This window comes from Camelus ferus, chromosome 29 (assembly GCF_009834535.1).
Source record: "Camelus ferus isolate YT-003-E chromosome 29, BCGSAC_Cfer_1.0, whole genome shotgun sequence".
NCBI lineage: Eukaryota > Metazoa > Chordata > Mammalia > Artiodactyla > Camelidae > Camelus > Camelus ferus.
In genome coordinates, this window is record NC_045724.1 from 8,433,897 (window position 1) to 8,458,490 (window position 24,594).

The 24,594-nt window shown below is 34.3% G+C and overlaps 1 protein-coding gene and 1 long non-coding RNA gene across 7 annotated transcripts in view; one reads left to right on the forward strand and one right to left on the reverse strand.

Annotated features, from left to right (window-relative positions):
* Positions 1-24,594, forward strand: part of LOC116660499 — a 344,375-nt gene that overhangs the window by 51,020 nt on the left and 268,761 nt on the right. For 4 of the 6 annotated variants that reach the window (XR_004316050.1, XR_004316049.1, XR_004316051.1 and 1 more), the window contains exon 3: positions 16,614-16,670. The exons of the other annotated variants lie outside the window; for them this stretch is intronic. This is a non-coding gene — a long non-coding RNA (uncharacterized LOC116660499). The remainder of the gene's footprint in view (positions 1-16,613; positions 16,671-24,594) is intronic. 6 annotated transcript variants of the gene reach the window in all.
* PKIA (cAMP-dependent protein kinase inhibitor alpha) overlaps positions 1-24,594 on the reverse strand; it is a 90,446-nt gene that overhangs the window by 15,411 nt on the left and 50,441 nt on the right. Inside the window, exon 2 of the mRNA XM_006185865.3 lies at positions 16,769-16,896. The gene's annotated coding sequence lies outside the window, so the exon portion shown is untranslated. The remainder of the gene's footprint in view (positions 1-16,768; positions 16,897-24,594) is intronic.

Genomic DNA, 24,594 nt, shown 5'->3' on the forward strand with positions numbered 1-24,594 from the left:
ATAATTCCCTGTTTCCTTGAATTGGGCTATCTTTTAGTTACACTTTGGAGTGAGTGACAGCAAAGAAGAAATCAACAACCACATCCTGTTAATAGCAACAATTTGAAGATTTTCACAAAAGTCTCCTCTGTTAAGGCAGAATTATAATTCCTGCACCAGATCATGACATTGCATGCTCTAGAATACCATTTGGTATAACGGGACCTGTGTTGTCCTTTAAAAGAATGTGGATAATGTCCTATCAAAAGCATACTTTAAAAAAGTAATCTCATATACTGAGTTGTATCATAGAAAGATGCCAATACACATTAACTCTGTCAAGTCAAACGCTTTTTGTTCTAAATCCAAAGCATTGATCTCTTTAGAACAAAAACATTGCTAGAATAAATTTTGCCTAACATGAGAAAAATTAGTCTTTTTATGGCTTTCACAATAAGTTTTTGACTAATACTACTAGAAATAATAACCCATCTACCTTTGTTAGGACAAGTTCTTCACTTCTTCCCTGATTTTCAGTATATAATAAAAATTCTCAATTTCAAAAAGTTCCAGCATTTGATACTAATAGTTACTATGCTCAGTCTTTTTTCTGTCAGTTCATCTCTGATCCCCAGTGATATGACAACTGTGATCCTTACGCCTTCATTCAAGGTTTTATAGACGTATTTTTTCCTTGTTTTGACATGTGCACATTTTCATACTGTTTTTATAAATTCATGACCTAGTCAATTGTATTATTACTTAATTTCTTCTCTGAAACTTCCTTTAGCCCAGATTCAAATCTTTTTTCTTTTCTTTCCACAAACCTAAACAAATCAGATCTTTGTAATGAGAAATCTAAGCCTAAAAATGTTATAAAGCCAGAAGCACAGGCCATCTTCCTTGAGGAAACATTTTCACTGTCTAATTAAGGCAACAAGTGACCTCAGAGCTACTCATAAATCCCTTTGCTCATTTCTAGCTGACTTCTTTACCGTCTCTAACAACAGTAATTTTTTTTTTATTTTTTGTGTTTCTTAAGTGTTATTTATATTTCATTTTCTTACTCAATAGAAAATCTTGCCTAATGACTTTATGGGAAGATCGAGGTCCTCCTACATAAATTCCTTTAATTTCTCTTTCTTTTTCCTCACATCAAATTTGTCCATATCTTTGAGTCCTTTCGCCAACGTTAATACCTGACTAGTGTTCTTGTTTCTGTCTTCTCTCCTGTTATTGTTTCTTCAACTCTGCCTTGTGCTTCTGGAGTCTCTTCTTTTCCTTGCTTCACCAATGCCTGTAAAATTGTTTACATTTTCCCTTGTTGTAAAATATACTTTTCAGCTTTTAACTCTATGTTCTTTATGACACTCACCTTTTACTTTCATTTACTCCCAAACTTACAGAAAAAGAGGTAGGTACTAATTTTCCCACTTCCTCTACATTGCTTTATTTTTAATTTTGCAGTTCAACTTACATATCTATCAATTTATCAGAATTGTTTTCTCAGAGAACAACCATTACAGATTAATCACAAATCAATAGAGTTTTCACAATAATTGTCTATAACATTTTACATTGTTATTCCTCTCTTCTTGAAACATTTTTTCTCCCTTGGCTACCATCTACTCTTGGTACCCTCATAGTCATCTTCTTGTATTTCTTCTTGCTCTTTCCCTCGCTTACCTATTAAGTAATATTTACCCCAATTGTCTTAATTTCCATCTGGGTATAGAAGACTATCAAATCTATAATTTGGGGTGCTGATATTTTTCTGAAGCATAGCTTGAAAATTTTTACTGCCTATTGGTTACTCCACCATGGTTGTCCTTAAAAACTCAAATTCAGTAAGTTCAAATGTAATCTCTGCTGCATCTCCACCTCTACCCCCAGAGCTATTCATTTTCCTCATTATTTTAGTGTAGATTACCACTACTTTCTTAGGCATCTATGATAGGAATCTTAGAAATTGTGTTCAGTTATTCCACCTCACTAGTTCTTCACATCCAATCAATTCTCAAACCTCATTGTTTTAATTCTATCCACCCAATGTTTCTTCAGGATTCTTCATATTCCATTCTTTCTTTGGTCACTCCATTCATCATCTCTTTTTTGAGTATTGTAATTATAGGCTAACTATTTACTTAATCTAAACTTATTCTTCTCCAACTTACACTTTATACTATCCCCAGAATTACCTTTATAAAACATTAAGGTACTCAAAAATTTTCAGTGGCTCCTGGGAACCCACAGAACACAGTTTAACTTTTTTGCATGGCCTTCTAGAATTAGAAGCCAACTTTATTTACTAGCTTCTTTCCCTATACCATCTCTCCCGTGCACACTAAGATGTGATCTCAACAAGCACTTGCAATACCTCTGGTGTTCTCTTACTTGTTTCTCATGCTGTTTTTCTCAACCTGGAGTGCCCTTCTCTCCCAGTGACAACAAAATCCTTCTCATCTTTCAAGCCCAGTTTATTAGCCAAATTCCCTCCCCAGCCCAAGGTATGATGAATAATTTTATTATAGTATTTATTTAATTTGGCACTATGCAAGAATTAATTATTTCCATGTTACTCTTCTTCCTACAATATATTTTCCTTAAGATCTGGGTCTTTGATTTTTTGAGACCCCCAGAATGCTTGGCACAAGATTTTGTATGTTGTTCTTACATCTGCAAAAAATATATTGTAGATTTGTTTTTAATTATCTTACTCAAGATCCTTATTGTTAAAGTTAATTTGCCACGGTTATACCATTATCAATAGTAAAACTAGGCTCCGAAAACATGTTTCTTTATTCTTATTCAGTTTATTTTCCTCTCTCATAATACTTTTCATCAATTTAAGGAGATAAACTATAATCATTTCCTCTAATACACTTTCTCTTTTGTATCTTCTTAATTATGACAGAAGATTTTAAAAAAAATAACAGCAATAGACAGCCCTTTAAAATTTCCAACTAATCTATCTGATGTTCACTTTGTTGAGGGCTACCTAAGTTTTTTAATAAAATATATATGACTAAAGTAGCAAATTAATGCATGGAATGATTTGTTCTGTCCTTCTCTTGTTAAGGTTTTTTATATCCTTTAATATTTCAAAGGTTTTATAAATCATTTATCAGCTAATCTTTGCAATATCCCTGCTGAGACAGTCAATTAGCTGAAGAAGTACTGCTGGTTGGCAAGTGACAAGTAATAAGACTTGCATATTACAGATGAAGAAACTAAAGCAGAGAGAGGTTAATCGACTTGACCATGTCTTACACAGTAAGTGGTAGTGCTGATGTCAGAATGGGGATCTGGGGTTATTCACATCAAAATCACAAAATAACAAAAAAAAAATTAAGAGCCTGGGGCTGGTGCTGTTCTTTATTATATAATGCTTTCTAAAGCTTTTTTTTTTTTTTTTTAATCTCCTTTTCAGGCTCTGTATGAGTCCAAGGAGGAAAGATATTTTTAAAATCTTTACCTTCTCATTAAACTAAGATTATTTTTCCTACATCAAATAAATACTTAGCTTTTGAAAGGATGTTAGAACATTGACACATATCTGCTCCAAATAACTCATTAACTTTTCCATCATTAAAATCAAAATGAAAAGTCAAATCAAGCTCAGTAGTAGTATTTTCTGGTCTGTTCCAAGTTGTAACAATGATCATAATAATGAAATAGCTATTATTAGTGCTTCTTTCAATAATAGTAACAAAAATATTAAGTATTTGCCAGATACAATAAGTTTATGTTAATTATGTAATTTAAATTTATGAACACATCTATCAAATAGGTATTCTCACTATCTTAGTATTAAAGATAAAATAATAAAGGTTTAGAAACATTGTCATGAAACTGATAGGTGATTTAACCACTTATAAAACCAGTTGCCACATTCCAACATTCATTTTGGAGCATATTAAGCTTCATTTTTTGTTGACAGTTTGCATCAATATTTCTTTTTAAGCACGTAAGCAGTTCACATGCTGTGTTGAGACATTACTGTTTAAGGTGATATTAAATTGACATCCCAAAAGAATTTGGCTTTTTAATGTTATCATCTGATATACATCATATTAATTGAAACTGCTATTTCTTCCTTGATTTCTGTATTTCTATATTTTTTTTCTACAAACACTGTGCATTCCAACATATCTGGTTTACTCATCCATGTAATGGTCTCCATCTTCAGACATCTTCCTGTCTGTGCTGTTCAGCCTTGTGACTGTAAAAGCACACTCATTAGGGACTAGGAGTTTGACAAAGACTTAGAAAATTGTTTGACACCTGAAAAAATGGTTCCAAAATATGAAAAAAAATTGCAAAACTGAGACAAAAACTTGTTTATATTTTCAACATCAGCATTAGTACCAGTCACCAGCTGCAATGTTACTCAGCTTCCATAGAGTTAGTTATCTGTAAATTATATTGAATTTGTGATTTGGGTACATTTTAATGCATTTGATAACATTTAGGTTGAAGCTTCCAAAAGTGCAATTGCCTAGTACTGAGGAAGGTTTACAAATGGCCCTGCTCACAATGAACTAGAAGTGACTTCAACAGGAGGCTGAGACAGTGATGCTGGGCTTGGAGAGTGACAGAGCAGGCCTACATTGGAGAGTTTCTGGTATAGGAGAGCCAGGTATTTGTGACTTACTGAGTGGGGAGCATGAAGGCAGAGGACCCTGACATGAGAATTCTGTGATTGCGTCTAGATTTCTAACTTGAATGAATGACAGGATGGTACTCTTTGGCGAATGCTTAAGGGAAGGCAACAGCAGCAAATGTCTAAGAATGGAATTTTAACGCCTCACAATGCTGCATTTAAAGTAAATTTGGCATTCTTTTCTTTTCTGAATGAATGAACATACATTAATTAAAAACACCTACATTTATACACATGCTATTATCTGCTCTTCTGCAATCATGTATTTTCTGCATAGTATCTAAATATCTATTCCAGTTGAAGTAGCGCTTAAACACTTCAATATGCCTCTTTTCAGCCAAAAAAGAAAAACTTTCTATAACTATGTTTCAACATATTTTAAATATATGTATAATCATTGCCAATTTATCTGCTTTGCAGATACTAGTTTCCTATACAGTATTGAATATTTCCCTTTATTGAAAATGTCATTTCTAAGTATTACAATTGATAGTTTTCATTTTTATTATGTCTGAATATGAGAATTATTAATTACTCTCTTTATTAGTGGAACAATCTTCAGCACAATGTTTAATAATCTTTTTTACCTTCGTTATATGTTATTTTAACGATTTTCCATACATATACTTTAAGTGGGACTTTCAGATTTTTCAGGCTTTTTCAAGCCAGTGGGATGGGCTCCACAGAGAAAAGGAAATACTGAAGAATAGCAATATGAATTAGACAAATTTATGTAATTGAGAAAGAAATAATCTATCCATTGAGAAATATATATTAGTATTTACATAATATATAATGGATATATAAATCAATACTTTCAAAATGAGATAATCCACTGAACAAAATATCTTAAAATATGAATTAAAAGATGTGGTAAAATCACTATATGAATAAAATAAGACAATTTTTATGAGCTGGGAAGATAAATAATAAGTGCACTTTTCTCCAGGAGACAAGTTGTTATCTGGAAAATCTCATGACATTTTGTAGATTATCAAATTCCCTTTACTATCAATCTTGAGCATTTCTTCTACCAACTCTATTATCAGTATTGGAAAGTACCATTATGATTCTATTTCATTATCAGGAACATTCAAAAAACTATTTAACTTGCTAAGCATTGGTTTTAACAAGTGAAAAACATCTCATCTGATGAAGATCTTACAGTGAACTGAGAAATTAAAAGATCTCAAAGTAGAGAAATTTCACTGGGAGCAGTATAAACTACTTGAGGGTGGAGAGTTCCTATTTTTCTTCTTTGCCCTCCAAATTTTGGAACAGTGTTATATACGCGGAGTAGGATCCTAAGGAGATACTTAACAAATGAAAATTATTGAATTCATTACCTTGTGGTACAAATTAGGATTTCTTTCGCACTGACATAACTAGAAGATTTTAATTTTAGCATTATGAACTACTAAGGTCTTTATCTAATGCTGAAGTTTGTGTCAACCAGACTTATCTGAGTGATAATTAGAAGACTTCATGCTTATTCTATCTTACAGGATTTCATTTTTGCATATCACTTCATTAATTCACACTTTTGATATTTTTATAGCACAACCAAAGACTATAAAAACACACAGAGCAAGCACTTGCCAAAGAACTCTAAATAAAACAGGTCTCAGATATGAAATTTTTAGACCCATGCTTGGTTATACTTCCATCTAAGTGCTTTATCTAAAGAGATACCTCCCAGGGTGACTTTTAAACTTACCAATGGCTGGCCCCACTATCCTGTCTGATTTTTGTCTAGATGGTAATAATTTTTTGATCAAGAACTTTATCTTACTCGTTGCAGAGGCAACACACTAGTTGATAGCAAATGTGCACACACACACATACACACAATTCTTAGTGCCTTTAAAAATTGTGGGGCAGAATTTATCATAACTATTGAGCTTAAATGCCATTTACCAACTTATTAAAGTGCAATCAAGAAGGGAAATAAGTTAAAGACAAGACTTTTGCTTTTTAATTTATTTTAAAAAGTTTTGTAGAAACTTTTAGGAAATTAATACAAAATGGTGGTACACAAAAATCTTTTTGCTTTGTTTACTCCCTCATCTGTGGCAATGCAAACAACAGAAGTTAACCTGGAATTTAAATTAAGGAATTGTATCGTATTAAGTTTAGCCAAACATTGTCTAACTTGCCATTATATTTTTTTCAAACTAATAAAATTTCTATTCTTTTCCTCTCTTTCCCTATCTCCCTTTAAAGTATGTCAACCCTAACCCACCCCCACACCGTGTTGCCTCAGACACTTATCTCCTCTACTAGAGGTGTTTCCGTACTTACTGCTATGCAGTAGTTCGACAATAAAAGATAATAAATACAGGCAGAGGTGTTTCAAGAAGGAAGGAAAATGCCCTTATGCATTTTTAACATAGAAATGACATTTTTCAAAAATGAGTTACAAAACAGCAAAATTTTTGAAAAATAGTTATAGCTAAAATTTGCAGATAATGTTATCACTCCTCTTAAGAAAACAAGAGGAATAAGGTACAGAAGGAATGTGGTGTTAACAGCAGTGAAAAATAAGCAGTGAAAAATATGCTGCCTTTAACGGGTTTAGAAGACAGAGGTTTGCATGCCGTCATTATTACTTGTTTGGCATCTGATGCTGGGCAAAATGTTTAATTTCATTGGGTTTAAGTTTACATGCCTCTAAAATGTGGGTTCCCAGGCTAAATCTTTTCTAGGTCTAAAAGTCACTAACTTTTATTATGACTGTGTACTCTTTATAAAAAGGCCACATTTCACAAAACATAGCATTCTTGTAAAACACCTTTAGAGAAAGGGGAAGCTATATTTAGAAATTCCACTCAGTGTCCAGGGGTGTTCTCAAGTCTTAACTGCTATTTATAACCAGGTGTAGGTCTGTAGGACAACACACTTGCTTTAACGAATAACTGCCCAGTTTTCTTGGAGTTAAAGATAAGGTTTTCACTATTCTAAGCGTTGGCCTAAGAAATTATTGAAAACAAGAATTGTTTTAATTTACTTACTGAATTGACCAGTTGATACATGGCCTGCCATGAAATGTGATTGAAAAGGTTGCATTTAAGTTTGGATATAAAGTCTTCATCTTACTGTTTCATCATAAACCTCTTACAGGATAAACATGTGCAACCATTTTGAGTTTCTGAGTGTGAGTGTTCCTTAGTTTTTTTCCTTATAAATTTTGTACCGACTTACTCCAATTTGAATGCAGGTAGAAATTTATAAATTTCTCCAAGAACTTATTTTTATTCTTATGAATCTTACTGATTTTATTTTAATACAGATGAATTTACCAAGTTCATAGACATTTGATGGAATGAAAAACAAAAGCATAATTAGGAAAAAACAAACAAACAAAACCCCTCAAGTGCAAAATAAGATGTTATGGTGTTCGTAGCAGAAATTAGCACAAATAGACTGAGAAGCTAACTACTGTTGGCTACCATTGTAAACTGGGGTTTTTAACTGCCAGTTGCCAGGAAAAGGAAGATTACCTGACTCAGGAATCTTTTCTTTTTTCTTTATATATATATATTTTTAACAATCTTGAAAATTACAGAAAATTTGAAATGACAATAAAAATAATTTATTTCCCAAACCATCTGAGAGTAAGTTGCCAACACAATGCAAAGTCTCTCCCCGATTCTCTAGTAGTCCTTATAAACATATACCCAAGTATAATAATAAAAATCAGGAAATTAACACTGGTACATAACTTCAGTGCTATCTAATCCTCAGATCCCCTTCAAGTTTGTCAATTCTCCCAATCATGTCCTACATAATAAAAGGTTCAGCCCAGAATCGCATATTGCATTTAGTTGTCCTGTCTATTTAGTTTTTTAATCTGAAAATTTTTTGCAGACTACCCTTGAATTTCATGAACTTGAAAAATTTAAAGATTACAGACCAGTTATTTTGTAGGATTTAGCTGTCTGTATTTGTCTCATGATTAGATTCAGGGTATGTGTAGTTGGCAGGAATAATGCAATATTGAACCTCTGTTCTCACTCCTCCTATCAAACAATTTTTGTAAACTTTTAACTTGTAACCTTACTGGAATAATATTTTACTCATTTGATTAAGGGGTATTGTCCAATCTTCTCCACTGTAAAGTTATTTTTTCTCCTTCATTATTAAAAATTTTTACAGTAGGGCAGTTTGTAATTATTTAAATGTCCTGTTTCTTATAAAACTTATCATTTATTCAATTAAATTATTGATTTCAGTATGAACTCACAGACTCCTATTTTAGTCAATGGACTATAATCAGTTTCTACCATTATTTATTTTGAGGCTTAGATTGTCCAAGATTTGACCAGTGGAAACCCCTTCAATCTGGCTGATATATCCTTTGATATTTACCCATTATTCTTTGATACCTCCCTGACTTCTTGAAAGAATCATATGTTCTAGGATTACCTTATACTTTCCCTACAGTAGCTCTGGAATCAGCCACTTCTTCAAAGAGCTCTAGTTCCTTCAATTGAAGAATTGTATTTAGAAACCAAGATATGGACACTAAGTGTGTTCATTGCTATTAGGAAGTAGCAGTCCCAGGTACTCTCAATAGGCAGAGCTATGGGATTTATGTATATGTATATGTATATGTATATGTATATGTATATGTATATACACACACACATATGAAAACCATATTCATCTATATTTATATACTCATACTAACATAAACATTATGTCTCTGTTTCTATAATGTCTATATATTAAAAATCATGAGTTCACATTAATATCCTCCATTCCCTTTCAACACCAAAGAGTTCATTCTAGTTTTGCCCATGTTATATTTTAACTTCCTCCCTAGATCCTGGAAAACGCTGATTACCATATCCTTACTTATTTGATCAGTCTTCCTGTATTTAATCAAATACTTGTAGCTGCCACCCTCCCATCCCATACATTTTCTCTATCCAGCACAGGATATGACTATCTGTACAGAGTGGTTGCTGTGGCCACTTCCTCATGTGGATGCCCTTTTCACACCAATAAGACTTTGACAGCCCACCCTAGGCTCCCCTATATAGACATCCTCTCCCCTTTCTTAGGCTCTGCAGCCCAATGCCAAGCCATTGTGGTTCCCTGCATGCCCACCTTCCCTATGACAACAAAGGTTATTTACCTCACCTAATGGACTAAATTGTTCAAGAAAGGAAGGGACAAGAAAGGGGATGAGGAAAGAGAGGTGGGAAGGGATGAACAGATAAACAGGTATCTTTTTTTTCTAAATAATATTTGAAAAGGTCCCTCATTTTGAAAGTTATAAAGATTTTATGAATTATAAGCTGAAGAACTGAACTTAGACTACATCTATTTACATATCTATATGCCCTATATCTATGACACATGTACACATAATTTTACAGCAACAGAATATATGTAATGAAATTTATGATGCTTATCTATTTATTTTAATATCCAGAAACTTAAAAAAAAAATGTAGTGCCATTTGGCTGTCAGCTATCAGTCCATTTATGTGAATAGATTTGTAAAACTACTAGCCAAGAGTGCTTGGGATAGCATCCATGCTGGTCCTAATTGGACCCTTTTCCCCTTTTGTCACTTAGGTTTGAAGCCATCTATTGTTCCTTGGTTGCATCTCATTAGTGAGTTGCATGATGATTGGTAATCATATCTGGTCTCCTTGTATCTGAGCAAATACACCAGCCTGGTATCTCTCAAAGGGCTGTCTGCAAACCATTTGCAACAGAATCAACTGTGGTACTTATTAAAATTCAGGTCCATGGGCCCTGCCCTGATTACCTACTCAGAACCTCTGTAAGAGATAATGGGTATTTGGAAAACACCTCAGCTGATTCTCATGCGTTAAATATTGAAACCATGGTGTAGCTCACATGTCTACAAGTCCTCAAAGTTCAACATTTAAAACACGTAGATCTCACCAAATACAATTCTTTTGTTTTAGCTTTATCAATTTATATTTGTTATTTAACTAACTTGGAAAGTATGAATAGTCTCAGAAGTAAAATGTATCTATCTTTTGCAAAATGTCTTCTACCAAATGTTTCTACAAAATGAAATGTAAATGACTTCTAAGATCTCATTTGGAGGAATCTTACAGATTTTTTAAATCTTTCAGGTTTTAGGGAATAGCAAGTGCAAAGGCTCTGGGATGTTGGGAAAGCCTTTGTGGAAGAAAATCTGGATGTGAGTGTGTAAGAGAATAGTGTGTTTCAAAAGTAAGGCAGGAGAAACTTTGAATAAGAGGATGTAGGACACGTAAAAGAGTTTAATTTTTATTCTCAGAGTGATGAGAATAGGTTTTGAGAAATAATATGATCTGATTTATGTGTTTTCTAGATTATTCTGGTTATTGTACTGGTTATAGACGGTAAGGACCAGGGCAAGAGAGGAAGCAGGGAGGTTGTGGAAGGGGCTGCCTATTGCATTAGATGAGGCAAACAATGTTGGCTTGGAGTAAGGCGAATAGCGAGAGGTAGATGGATTCAGAATGTATTTTCAAGTTACAGCTAGCAAGAATTTCTGATGGACTGGATGTAGGAATTTTAGGAAAGTAGACTTTAAGGATGAATCCAACATTTTTGACCTGAACATCTGGATGAGTTATGGAGTCAGGAAAAACTAGAGTGCAAGGGTGGATCAAAGCAAAGTACTTTCTTCTATTTGCTGAGTCTGAAATGTCTATTATGCATAGAGTGGAGATATTTAGTGGGAAATTGGAATTAGGAGTCTGGGTGAGTGGTTAGGGTAAGAAGTATGAATTTGAAAGTCGGAGTCATCTGCCCGTTAAAGTAATGGGACTAGATTAAAACTCATGAGTAGTTAGGATTGACGGAGAGTGAAGAGAGCCAGGAATGAACATTAGGGCATTCTAACAGATGTTGAGGAATGGGAGGCATCACCAAAGTATGCTGACAAGGAATTGCAAGTGAGGAAGGGAGAAATCTGAGTAGAATAATGGCGTCCTGATAGCCAATGAAACAAAACATTAATGCTGGAAATTATGAAGCTCATTTTCCAAAGGTTCCTGAATAAATGATAATTTGAAACTTGATATTTTAAAAAGAGCTTTAGCAAACAGAAAAGGGAATAATTTTCTATCATGAGTGATTGATTTCAATAACATGGGGAACAGAAAAGTTGTGAAAAGGGAATCAACAATTTAGGTACAGCACAATTTGCAATAAAAGTATTCAGTTAAAAAACAAGTACACAATATTTAGAGATATATTTTGTCTTTGTGTCAATTTCAGCTACAGTATGCTGTATGTGAAGGATTACAGCTTAATACCAGATCAGGGAAAAAGGTGAAATACTTGAATGATTTATAGATTTTTTAATAGATTTCAAAACCTCTATAGGTTTTTGAGTATTATAATATTTTAAACATAATTTTCTAAATAAATAGAAATTAAATTTCCACATGGATAAATATGAGATTTTAGGAGAAAATAATAAAAACTGCATTTATAAGGTCGTGACACTAGCTAAATGAAATAAAGACAACTATCATGGGAATAGTATATAATTTTGAAGGTGAATTTTGAATATGAAGACTGATACAGATTGACATCCAATTACAATAAAGACCAGATAAGGTAGGGTAATAAGGGCTTCTTCTTCCAATCACAGCTTATAGGAAGAAGAGAACAATGTCCAGCATAGTATCCATTAGCCTCATATGGCTATTGAATACTTGAAATGTTGGCTAATTTGACTAAGGAACTGAAATTTTAATTTTACTGATTTTAATTTACATTAAAGTTTTTTAAAAAACAGGTGACTAATGGCTATAGTATGGGACAGCACTAAAAACATTTCCATTACCACAGAAAGTTCTATTGGCCAGAGCTGACCCATAAATTTAAAAAAATTACATTTATTCCTCTTTGCTAGGAAAATTCTCTCTTATTAGTAAGCAATCTTAGCAAGGTGGTTAGAGAGAGGTTCAGGATGCAAATACCTATTGTATTTCTATAGAACAGCAACAAAGAGAGAGCTTAAAAGTCATTTAAAATAGAAAAGAGAAGTTACCTAGGAATAAATCTAAATAATGATGTGCAGAACATTTATGGAGAAAATAACACAACGTTATTGAAAGAAATTAAATAAGTCTTGAGTAAATGGAGAGATACATTTTGTTTATGGATAGAAAGATTCATCATAATGATGTATATTTCCCCAACTTTATTTATATGTTCAATATAATTATGAAACAAAAAATACTTAACAGAGATCCTGCAGAATGGTTAATTCTGAAATTTATATGAATGCTCAAATAGACTAGATGAGATATACCTAAAAAAATCCATTCATTCTGAAATGGCCTTGGAAAACTTAATTATTCTAAGGAAACAAAGAAATTGGATAATACACACAAATCAATTCTAGATGCATTAATGGCTTTGAATACAGAACAAAGACACATAGAACTCTTAGAAGAAAATTTGCTCTTTCTATATAGCTTAAGCTAAGAAAGGACATTTTAATAAGAAAAAAAGCACTAACTTAAAAGATAAATTTTATTTCATTAATATTAAGAGCTTCTATTTATCACAAGACAACACTAAAAAAGTTAGAAGACAAATCATAGCTTATCTGTGACTAAATATAAACGCAACTACATATGGTTGACAAAGAATTATAAGCTTGTATTTAAAGAAAAATAAGAAAATAGTAAGAAAAAGATAAACAATAAAGAAATGGACAAATGATGTTCTCTGGAATTTCACAGAATAGGAAACATAGGTAACTATTAGGTAAGTGAAAGGATTCTCAACATATCAGTAATTAGGGAAACACAAATTAAAACTGTTACGGACTGGATTGTGTTCCCTAAAAGTCATATGTTGATGCCCCATCTACCAACGCGGCTGTTTGGAGATAGGGCATTTAAAAACATAATTATGGTTAAATGAGGTCCTAATGGTGGGGCCCTAATCTAGTATGACGTGTCCTTGTAAGAAGAGGAAGAGACCCCAGAGCTGTATACACACAGAGAAAAGGCCCTGTGAGAACCATAGCAAGAAGGCAGTGGTTACTGCAAGTCAAGGAGAGAGGCCTCAGGAGGAACCAAACCTGCCAACACCTTGATCCTAGACTTCTAGCCTCCAGAACTGTGGGAAGATAAATTTCTCTTTTTTAAGCCACTGAGTCTGTAGATATTTTGTTAGGGCAACTAGAGCAGGCTAAAGTAAAGACCAAAACAGAATTTATACTGACTAGATAGGCCATTCTAACTGGTAAGGCTACAGAACAAAAGGACTGAAAATGGATTCCATGACTTGGGAAAACATTTTGGCATTATCTTTTAAAGTTGGATATTTGAATTCACTCTTAGTATGTCTTCTCTTATGTTAAAATAAATCTTGCGCAAGTGTACCAGGCAACATTAAAATAAATGTTCATGGAAGTACTGGTTATAATAGATCCAAAACAATCCAAATATCGTCAATGCAATAAGAAACACATTTTCTATATTTATACAATGAAATATTATACAGTAATGAAAATGAATGAACACTAGTTAAAGCAAATGGATGAACCTTAGAAACATAATATTGAGTTAAAAGAGCAAGCCCAGAAGAGTAAAGTATGGTATCAATTTTATAAATCTCAATAATAAGTAAAATCACATAAAAATTAAGTGAATGTTGAACATAAAGCCAAGGTCAGAGTGATTTTTTTGCTGAAACCAGGAAGGTGGGATCAGGGTAGAGTACAGAGAGAAGATTCAGCAGTTTTGATTCTAGTTCTTAGTTTTGGTGGTGTGTTTGCAGGAGTTTATTTTATTATTTCTCATAAATTACATACATTTGAATATATTCTTTTGTATATTATCTAATAATATTTTAAAAATCGAAGTCCAGTAGTTACCAAAGATAACCCCTAGACCTTAATTATAAAGAAGAGAGTCCACTTTGAAACAACATACATATTTACTCATAAATCTTCTGTAATTGGAAACTTCAGCAATGAATTTCTTCCCCATTCATGTGAGGACTTTATGTTTCATAATGAAGCTTTCTACTTTGGGACAATTTTCCATCTTTATTTAAGTGGTACAAGTCCTTTGGCTGCCTAGAAATTTTAAAAACAACTGATAACAACATTCCTGCCCCCAAGAGAAAACAGGAAGAGGATGCAGCAGGGGAGGCAATGTCGTACATTATGGATAAATACATACAAAGACAATATGGGTACAAAGCTATTTCTCCATCTAGCAACTCTGAATTTTATCAACAAGTACCTATACATGTCAAACACTAAAAAATATAATTCATCAAGTATAAGTAGATTTCCTGTTATTTTGCGATGAGTTCCAGGGTAATTTTAGATTATTACTTCATATCTGAGAGAGTTTATGTATGTGCCTTTGTGTGTGTCTTTGGTTTTGTGGAAGCTTCATTATGCTAAATTTTACATTTCTTTCTTGAGTTAAATGGCTTTTATTCTCCCTTGGGAATGCAGAAGAGAGTGATAGTAGATTACTACCTACCTGTGGAAAATTGTAAATAGCAATTTTAACAGCTAGTGATTCTGAAATTGCTCTTAACTTTGTCATTATAAAAATGCTCCCCAAAATCATGTTTTGCATGTCAGGGGATTTTCTATCCATATTCAAGTCATTTACAGGGACAAAGAATGTTGCCTTCCATATCAGAAAACAAAGGATGTTGTAGCCATCAAGCCATCAGCCACTGCAGATGCCCCATCCCAACCCTCCTGGCAGTACACCCTCAGGGGGATTCAGGATGGAGAAAACAGGATACTGGCCCTAAATAGTGAAGATGCATATTAAAGAAATGATTTCAATGAGCCCAGACTCTTGCATCTTCTCATACATAGAAGAATGCTAATTTCATTAACTTGATATGTCTGGTTTCTTTAATTAACAGTAATGGTTTGATGTTCTGACTATCTGGTTTTTGTTGCAAAAACTCCTATAAATACTGGCTCCTCCTTTACCTCTTCAGAACAGTCCCTCAGAGCTCTCTGAGAGGCTGTATCCCAGCTTATGTCCTCAGTACGTCCCCTGAATAAAACATAGTTCTCAACTTTTAGGTTGTGTATTTTTTTTCAGTTGACATTTAATAGTATGTCTTATGTAGCTACTATGCCTAAATGTAATGGGATGAGCTGTAAATGATTAAAACTAGATAAATTCTGTCAGTTCTATCAGTAGTTGGGATCCAGACTTTCATCTCGTGGATACGTCTGCCATAGACCTTGGCAAATATGGGGTCTGTGTTGGTCTTAAAATTATCCTTAGACTCATTCATTCTTTCAGCAGATTTTATTGCTTACATTTGATGTGTCATTACAGTGCTGGGTCCTGAGAATACAGAAGTCAACACACAAGAAAATAAAAAGGCTAAAACACATGTTCCACCATATTAACTTTTTTTTCATTCACTCATTCATCTGTAAGTCTTTCAACATGTGTCTTCATATTGAGTACTGATTGGGAGTCAAGTGCTGTGCTGAACACCAAGTATATAACTGTAAATGAGATGGATAGGCCCTGATTTTGATCTTTTGTCCTGCCATATAATGGGACATCTTCATTACTCCCTTTACCCTAAGTTTTTATCACAAATTGCTAATGAAAGTAAAACTATTAGTGGAGTTTTGACAGGTAAAGGTAAATGAAACAGAACTCCTCTTTCCATGTGCCATTTTCCTCCAACTCCCTATGTGAACACACTTTGTGCCAAGACCAAGAAGATGTGCCCCAAAAAGAACAAAGCTGATTTCCTCACACCATTGACTGGGGCTGTTCTTCACTTAGAAGGCTTGATGCTTAATGATTTGTCTTGGGAGAAAATATCAAAGGAGTTAATCTGCTATTCTACATGCCTAACCTCCTGGGATTAACCACAGGCACAAGGATTGCTAAGTGTACTTGGCAACAATGAGCTAAAAATGGAAAAAAAGCATCATACTGTTATTTTATTCATTTTCCCCCAAGGTACTTTCTGAAAAACACCACAACCTCCAAGGGATTGGGACCAGCTTCCTTGTAATGGTAGGTTATATATCCATCTTCTTCCAAGCAGTTGTATCATACTCAGTTATCAGCATACCTTATTTAATGTGGTTGAATGTATGAGATTGTGTTCCTACCTGATTGGAAACCTTCTTGTCCTTACTTCATTGGCTGTACTGGATCTTTTTTTCTGGGGTCAGACCTTCAGATTTCTACCAGAAATTGCTCCTTTGGGGAAACAAGGCCTTCCCCAAAACTCAGGAAACTGAAATGGAGACAGCAAAAGAAAAAGAAATTACTTGTATAGATAGATCTCAATTTTTAAATTTTAAGTAGATATCCAAGCATACATCTTCTAAACAGTATAATAACTTAAGGGAAATTCATGGTTTATAAGTTTAAGTACTCAAAAACAGAACATATTATGATAAAAGTACAAGTTGTATTTTTTCCTCAAGTCAAGCAAAGACTTCAAAAAAGATCCAGTTATCCTTTGTTCATCAAGGCACAAAGTAAGGGCAAAAAGGCAAGTTTCTAAGCATTTTTCTTTAAAATGTACTTCCTTTCTTAAGTCTTCACCAAGATCTTCTGGAAATTATTAATTTGACTAAACTTAATTATTCATAAAATAAACATAGGAACCTGCAGAAGGATATTTCACAGAGACTTGTAATGTACAATACCCATTGCATACATGCACCACAAGCTTGTATTTTCTAGCATCGTCATACATAAAAATGTGTGTGTGCCCATGTCTGTCTCTTTTTGAGATGGGGTGGTGGGGATAGGATAAATCTGTTGGCTGTTAGTGATTTAGAAAGATAATTACTAGGGTAAAGGGAAAGCTACAGCAAGTAAAGCAATAAAATCTTGAGGTTGTATTTCCATAATAACGATAGCAGTTTTCTGAGTAACCAAGGGAGCAGTCTCCTCAAATTTATGGTAACACCTGTTACAGACCATCTGCTCATAAATTTCACACTATCATTAATGGAAAACAAATGGCACTGTCTCTCCTTCCCTTTATCCACTGGTCATTCTCACATAAACTATTTTTTCTCTTCAAGGTCATGCTCTTTCCTATCTGTTTAAAAACATTAGGATCTCGGAGGAGTGACACATAATGTGCCATGCCTTGATATTTTTACCAGTGATGGTTCTGTAAAGAGCACTGGATTGTTGGGAGGTTATAAATTGTTGGAGATAGTCTTAGGTGGAATTCCCCTAGAAGCAGAACCTGAAGCAAGAATTTGATAGCAAACTGTTTATCTGGGAGATGCTTCCAGAAAACTCAGAAGTGGAGTGGGAATTGAGAGTAGAGGCATGGAAGGAAGCCAAAGGAGGTGCATTACTGAACAGATCGTCCTGCAGGGAGCTGTTGTCAGTCCTTCAGGGGAGTTCTTGTGAAACTCTACAGAACATGCCTAGGAGCTATCCCAAGGATGGGTGAGAAACTTGAAGTACTTATCTTCCAATCCCCCTTTGTCCTTGGTTGAAAGCTCCACCCAGATACATTAACTCCTGGACACTTCTGGCCTGCCCTAAGGTGGATAATTGCAGCTGACAGCATGATTCTATCAATATACACTGGAATGATGAGTGCGGGGGAGATACGAGTGGAGCACTGGCACCATCTGATACAATGGGGACAGGAGATATTAATCACTGGCTTGCAAGTCCAGATGGATAACCTTAAGTTTCTGGGTTAATGGTTTTACTTTGAGGTATTTAAGCATGATGTATCAGTAACAATTTCTTCTGTTAAATCAAGTCTAGGTTGCTAAGTCCCTAATCTTCTGGAAAACTGTGTGTATCTTTTGACAGTCTTTTAAAAAGTAAAATGATTAAGATTTCAAGTTGACCATTCACTCATTCACTCATTTAACAAACATTTACTGAACATGTGAAATACGCCATGGGTTAAGCTAGGCACCAGCGTTACTGTTACTAAAATCATTATATTACTATCTCGAATTCAATGTATTGGGACATCCAGATAAGTAAATCCATAGTTACAGTAAAAATTATTACAGACTGCTATAGGAAAACATAGTGGGACCTTAATTCACATTGTAGACAGTAGTATATAGGGGATATCAGCAGGGCTTCCTATAGAAGGCAATACTTGAGATGGATAAGTAACATGAAGGAGAGGTACATTTTTGAGGCAAAGAGAAGATAAATTCATGGTTGCAAGGAAATGAATGGTGAAGGATCAGACCATAAAGGAGTTTCAGGAGTTCCAGTTACAATCAGTATAAGAAATGTTCACTGGAGTATAAGAAAAGAAGACAATGTAGATAGTGGTAGAAGCCAGCTCATGAATGGTCCATGTATGTATAGTAAGTGCTGTGGTCTAGTCTTTGTGTCTCCCTCCAAATTCATATGTTGAAATCTTAATTTCTGTAAGTGATAGTATTAGTAGGTGGGTCCTTTGGGAGGTGATTAGGTTATCAGGGTGGAGCCCTCATGAATGGGGTTAGTGCTCTTATAAGAGACCCCACAGGACTCCCCAACCTCTTCTGCCATGTGAGAATATAATGAAAAGTCTCTGACTCAGCAGAGGGACCTCATCTGACTATACTGGCACCATAATCTTGAACTTCCAGCCTCCAGAACTGTGGGAAATAAATTTCTGTTGTTCATGAGCCATCCCACCTATAATATATTCCTATAGCAGCCCAAATGGACAAAGAGTTAGGATGTGAGATTTTACTCCAAGGACGAAGGGTATCCATTGAAGGATTGTAACTGGAAACTTAGAAGAGAAGAGAGAAAAGTTGTATAACATGATCAATTGTTTTTATAAGAAAAATTCATTTGTTTCAGTTTTAGAGATCCCTCTGGAAATACTGTGGCTGGATTGTAGGAGAAGGCTGATGGCAATCCTGAATATAGAAAGATGAATTAGTAGTGGCCCATTAATGTGAGTCAAATAAGAAAGTGAATATAAAATGTGTGAGTTTGTGACTGACAGTTCTTTTCCTTCAGTACTTGAAAAATGTTATGCCAAGGCTTCTGACTCCGTAGTTTCAAAATACAGATATGCTGTCCTTGGAACTGGTGTTTCTCTATAAGTAATGCATTGTTTCTCCTTGTCTGCTTTCAAGATTTTTTTTCTTTGTCTTTACTTTTCAGAAGTTTAATTATGGTGTGTATCTTGGCAAGGGTATATTTGTGTATTTCCTTTTTGCTCAGATTCTTAAGTGTGTACATTTATGTCTTTTAAAAAAATTGAGAACTTGCTCTCTCTTTTCATTCTGGGACTTGGGTGATATGAATGTTAGCTCTTTTGTTATTGTTTACAGGTTCTCCAGATCCTGTTCCTTCCCATTCCACCTCCCAGTCTGTTTTTCTCTGTTTTTCACATTTGGTACATTCTTTTGTTCTCATGTTCATGATTCTAAGCTTTGTCATCTCCACTCTATTCTTGAGGTTGTCTAGCAAGGTTTTTATTTTGATTATTGTATTTTTCAGTTCTATTATTCTCATTTCTTTTTACTGTTATAACTTCTAGTTCTTTGCTTACATTTTCTATTTTTTCCCATTTCTTTCAAGAACACGTAATTGCTAATTGAAGCATTTATGTGATAGCTTATTTAGAATCCTTGTCAGATAATTTCAATACCTGTTTTGTCTCAGTGTTGATGCATGCTCTTTGTCTTTTCTCACTTATTTTGTGATTTCCTGGTTCTTGGTATCATGAGTAATTTTTGGTTGTATTCTAAACATTATGAATATTAGATGATTCTGAATCCTATTTAATTTTATGATTCCTTTTTTAGCAAGAAGTCCCCCTATACTGAGATGTAGTAGGAGGGCTGGGTGGGGAGATATGTACAGTTTTCCACTTGGCCCTGCTGACAATACCCCAGCAAAAGTGGGCACTTACGTTCTCTTACTGAAGACAGAGTAGAAGTTCAGTTCTCCTATTGGCTCTTCTGAACCTTCCCCCAGAAAGTGGGACCATTCATTTCATCGTGCTGCTTCTAAGTGGGAGTGGAGGTTCAGCTTCCCAATAGATTTCTTGACACCAGAGGAGGGAGAAGTGAAGTGTTAGCTGTGTTTCTTCCCACCACCTCATTCTGTCTTGTTGATGCTCGGTGTGGGCAGAGACTCAGCTACCTGCTGGGTCCCACTGACACCAGGGTAGGAGGAAGAGAACTGCCAACTAGCTTTGCTTTGTGCCATCTCATTCTGTCTTATTGCCTCAGGATGAGTATGGGGATTCAGCACCCCACTGGGTCTCACTGACACCAGGTGTCAGGGGACAGTGGAGTGCCTACTAGCTCCAACTTGCAACACCCTATTGTTATTGATGTCAGGTAGAAGTGGAGTGTAAGCTCCCCCATTGGACCCCATGACTGTGGGGCAGCTCAGTGGTAACTGGCCTGTCAGGAACCACCTTTTTAAGTCTCTTTGATGATGGAAAGGGATGGAGGCTCAACTCACAATGGACCACATGGAGACAACCCTGGTGGGGGAATCAGAGCACTGCCTCTCCTAGAGGGCAGGAGTTGGGTTGTGTGGAAGATAAATCCTCGTTTGGACCAACCGCAACCACAGGGCATAGGGGATGGTTGCGATATTTCCATTGACATTTGGCTCAAGTAGTGTGTGTATTGCCAAACAATTTTCTGTTTTTAGCAACCCCTTTCCTCATACTTTGGCAAGGGGAAACAGGGAAACAGGTTTTTTTTTTTTTTTTTGAAGCTTTTTGTCTGTTCTATTGGTAGTTATGGATTAGAGGCTCCTGTAGTACCTGCTCCAGGATATATAGGAAGTAATAGGAAACATAGGGGACACATCACCATGTTATTCCCCAGGTCCCAATGTCCCTAGTAAGTCTACCTTCTCATTTCCACCTTTCAATGTCTTCTTATGCTTGATTGTTGTTATGTTCAGGGTTTTAGTTTTAAGTGGGAGAAATGGGCTACTTCATCTTCTTGGAAGCATAAGTCTAGAGATCTATTGATGTTAGAAAGTACTGCTGACTGTAAATTGAAGTTTGATGATGTACAGTTTGCCCTTTAAGAATTATCCTGCTAGATAATGTGGCTTCCCAAAGTTGCTACAATTTGATTTTCAGACTTTTAAAAGTCAAATATTTTGCTGGAGTTAAAGATTAAAGAGAAGCAAGAAATTAAAATTATGTGGTAATAATTAAAGTAGGAAACATTAATATACATGCATATTTAGCTTAATATTGCTTAATATTAGTTTAATGCACATGGTTATAGAGATATTTAAAGCTATGTGTATATACATGGTTAGTATACATATATACAGCTCTTTGCTCTGTTAGCTGAGAAGACCCATAAACAATACATAGCAGCAACTAGCACACCTCACATCCAGACCCTGGTGTCTTACACCATTCTCCAATAAAAAGATCTAGTTCTCCTTGAAGAAAGAGCTGGTTCTAGGACTGGAGCAGTAAATATGTACAAGAAGATCCTAGACCATCTTATAGTGTCAGAAGGTAAGGAAAGCACTAAAAATCAAAAATAAAAAAACCCCATGTAGATGGGGTTACATCAAAGTAGCACAAGAGCTAATTGAAAGAGTTCACAAGGGTCAGGACTAGGACAATTTGAGCAACAAAATACATAAAGTAGAATTAGATTATAACCCAAAGCATAAAATAAATATCCATGAGTTCTTTTTATCTAAATAAACTGGATACATAAATAAATGAGAGAGAATAGACAAATTTCCAGTGCAGAATTCCAAATAGTTCATTAGTATGAAAAAGGGAAAAGAGTAACTTTGCAATAGAGAAACCTGAAAAACACTACCTCAGCCAGGTGATCAAGGTCGACCTGAGCATTCATAGTGCATATTATATGATGTACACTTGATGTGATCTGACAAAACAGCCCTTCTACTCTGTGGTCTTCCTCCCCGAAACTGCCAAGTATCCATCGACCAATAATTTACGAGCTTCTTACTATAAAGATAATTGTTAATCATATGGCCAAACTAAGGAGCTCTCACTTTTGAACTAAGAAATCTAAAGGCTTCCAGAAGTTGAGTCCAAATTTTACACTTACGTCAGAAACCTATTACATAATTTCATAACTGAAGAGCTCTGAAAATACTGGCAGCATTCATATTAGTATGATTTCATAATGCAGATAATAGGGATTTAAGAAATTGGCAGATACATCTGCAGGCTCATTTGTTATCATTTCTCTGAAGGGCAAGATAAATGAATAAAAATGAGAAAAGTGGAAAAATGGCTAGCAATTTTAGGCAGTTTGCCCAATCTCCATACTAGGAAAGACTAAGCAAAAAAAAAAAAAAAAAAAAAAAAAAAAGATCTTGAAATTATATTTTTAAAGCACCTACTAGTATTTATGATCTTTTTATACAAAATAACTTGGAAGTATGAACTATCAACTAAGTAATCTCTGATGATAAAATCTTTGATTTATTTGAAACTATGAAATGTAAAATGAGGTAATAATCAGAAAGTCTTAAGAAAAAGAATAGGAAAAAAAAACTCTGCATTACTCCTCTTAAAAAGCAAAATTATAAGAAGAATCACGTTAAACATATTTTGAAACAAAGAGAAAATCCCCATTACTGTTACAGATCTTTTAAAACTTTATTTTGCTTTAATTTTTAACAAATATTGATATGTTTACAAAGTTACTGTCACACAGTGACACAATTTTAAGTTAGCTTTCTTCATTCTTTCTTCTTTAAGCATTATTCAATTTTGTTTCATAGTCTTCTAATTATAATATAATAACTGTGTAATTTTCTACTAAGTGGATATAATTTTCTAAACTATTTTCCTGTTGTTAACAATTAAGGTGTTTCCAATTTCTTGTTATTACAAATGACATGATAACGAACACCTTTATTTATGTAATTTTCTAGATATAAATTATTTATTGGCAGAAGCTTCCAGAATTAGAATGAATGTATAAAAAGCTATTAACATTTTTATCTTGCTAGACATTGACAAATTACTTGTCAAAAGATCAAACCAAATTATATTGCAATGAACTTTGCCAACAAAATACATTAATATAATTTTTAATTTTGCTAAATTAATAAACTAGAAACCCATGTTCCATTTCTTTGAATTTTTTGATAGCTATTGAAATTGAATATCATTTGTGTATTTAAAATACTAATTGTATTTCTGGAAATATTGCTATGACTTACCAGTAACTTCTTTCTAATTCTCCTTAAGGACTATTTTCTTAGAAACTTTACCCACTCTCCTCAAATTTCCCTCCATCCTCTCTACTTCCTTCACTATCAGCTGTTGAGCTACCTTGTATCTCATTAAGAAAATAGAAGTCAGTAAATAGTCCTCTACCAAGTCCATTAATTCATTAGCATTTGCATTGATCTTTGTATTCCCTTTTACTATGGGAGTTAAAGTTAAAAGGCTGTGAGCACTACAGACAGTATTTCATTTTCTCTCTTCTTCTCAAGTACTTCACAGTACTGCATTTTCTGTAACCCATCTCCTTTTATGAGTGATTCTCACCAAAATTCACACTTGTTCTAGACTAATAACTCCTACTTACAATGCTAAAAAAAATACATGCAACATGAAACCCTCCCCTGACCCTTCCATATCTTCTTCATCTAATTCATGGCTGAGCTTTTCAAAATTATCTTCATATATTGTTTCCACTTCCTCATGTCCCATTGACTCTATAATTTACATCTATCTAGTTTCTCTCACGGCAACTTCTTTGCCTACTGCTCTGAAATTTTACTTACGAAGGTCACCAGTGATCTCCATGTCAGTACAGCCACTGGATACTTTTTGTCCTATTTCTAGCCTCTTTCCTTCTTTAAAAAAGAAAAACAACTATTTGGTTTTTTGCTTCTGTGCTTTTACACCTTCATTATCTTCTGCTTTGGTTTATTTTACTGGCTCTCCTTTAATCTGATTTTTAAATATTCTATTAGTTTCATTTATCTTCAGTGGAAT